The following is a 1845-nucleotide window of genomic DNA, read 5'->3' on the forward strand; positions in this document are numbered from 1 at the left end:
GTCTGGATAGGGGTTTATCAACTTTGTTATTTTTTTTTTTTCAAAGAACCAGCTCCTAGTTTCATTGATCTGTTTTTATTTTTTTCAATTTCCGTATCATTTATTTCTGTTCTAATATTTATTATTTCCCTTCTGCTGGCTTTAGGCTCTGTTGTCCTTTTTCTAGCTCATTAAGATGTAAGGTTAGGTTGTATATTTGAGACTTTTCTTGCTTCCTTTTTTTTAAAGATTTTATTTATTTGACAGAGAGAAAGAGAGAGAGCACAAGCAGGGGAAGCAGCAGGCAAAGGTTGGGAGAGGGAGAAGCAGGCTCCCCACTGAGCAGGGAGCCCAATGCAGGGCTTGATCCAGGATGCTGGGATCATGACCTGAGCCGAAGGCAGCCGCTTAACTGACTGAACCACCCAGGAGACCCAAGAGACTTTTCTTTCTTCTTGAGGTAGACCTGTATTACTATATACTTCCCTATTATGACCTCTTTTGTTGTATCCCAAAGGTTTTGTAACCATTGTGTTTTCATCTTCATTTGTTCTCAAGTATTTTTTTTTTATTTCTTCTTTGATTTCCTAGTTGACCCATTCATTTTTAGTAGCATGTTATTTAACCTTCATGTATTTTTGGTCTTTCCAAATATTTTCTTGTGGCTGACTTGAAATTTCATAGTGTTGTGGTCAGAAAATATGAGTGGTCTGATCTAAATCGTTTTGCACTTGTTGAAGTCTGATTTGTGACCTAGTATGTGATCTATTCTGGAGAATGTCTCGTGTGTACTTGAAAAGAATGTGTATTTTGCTGCTTTAGGATGAATTGTTCTGACTATATCTGTTCAGTCCATCTGGTCCAGTGTGTCATTCAAAGTCATTGTTTCCTTGTTGATTTTCTGCTGAGGTGATTTGTCCAGTGATGTTAAGTGTTAAATTTTCCTTCTATTTTTGTGTTATTAAAATTTTAAATTTCCTTCTATTATTGTATTATTATCAAAGAGTTCCTTTATGTTTGTTATTAATTGTTGTATGTATCTGGCTGCCCCCATGTTGGGGGCATAAATACTTACAATTGTTTATCTTCTTGTTAGATAGTACCCTTTATTATGATATATTGCCCATCTTCATCTCTTGTTACAGTCTTTGGTTTAAAATCTAGTTTGTCTGATATAAGTATTGCTACTCTAGATTTCTTTTGATGTCCATTAGCATGGTAAATAGTTCTCTGTCCCCTCACTTTCAATCTGCAGGTGTCTTTAGGTCTAAAATGAATTTCTTGTAGGCAGCATATAGATGAGTCTTTTTTTTTTTTTTTCAATTAGCAATAATTGCGCCTTGGATAAACCTCATTGGCTACGATACTGCCACTGAGCAAAGCTTGTTTTTTTTTTCTTTTAATCCATTCCAACACCCTATGTCTTTTAATTAGAGCATTTAGTTCATTTACATTCAGAGTAATTATTGACATATATGAATTTAGTGCCATTGTATTACCTGTAAAGTTGGTGTTTCTGAGGATTTTCTCTATTCCTTTCTAGTCTTTGTCACTTTTGGTCTCTCTTTCCTACTCAAAAAGTCCTCTTTAATATTTCTTTCAGGGCTGTTTTAGTGGTCATGAACTCCTTTAATTTTTGTTTGGGAAACTCTGTGTCTCCTTCTATTCCAAATGATAACCTTGCTGGACAGAGTATTTTTGACTACAGATTTTTTCAATTTCTCACATTGAATATATCATGTCACTCCCCTCTGACTTGCCAGGTATCTGTGGAGAGATCTTCTGTCAGCTTTATGGGCCTTCCTTTGTAAGTCAGGGACTTCTTTTATCTCGCTGTTTTTAGGACTCTTTCTTTATCACTATATT

The 1845-nt window shown here is 35.3% G+C and overlaps 1 pseudogene; it reads right to left on the reverse strand.

Annotated features, from left to right (window-relative positions):
- Positions 1-1239: 1239 nt before the first annotated feature.
- On the reverse strand, positions 1240-1363 carry LOC114196681 (U4 spliceosomal RNA; annotated as a pseudogene).
- Positions 1364-1845: the final 482 nt, after the last annotated feature.

This window comes from Eumetopias jubatus, unplaced genomic scaffold (assembly GCF_037043125.1).
Source record: "Eumetopias jubatus isolate StellerSeaLion01/CBP00866 unplaced genomic scaffold, mEumJub1_p1.0 scaffold_2, whole genome shotgun sequence".
Lineage (NCBI taxonomy): Eukaryota > Metazoa > Chordata > Mammalia > Carnivora > Otariidae > Eumetopias > Eumetopias jubatus.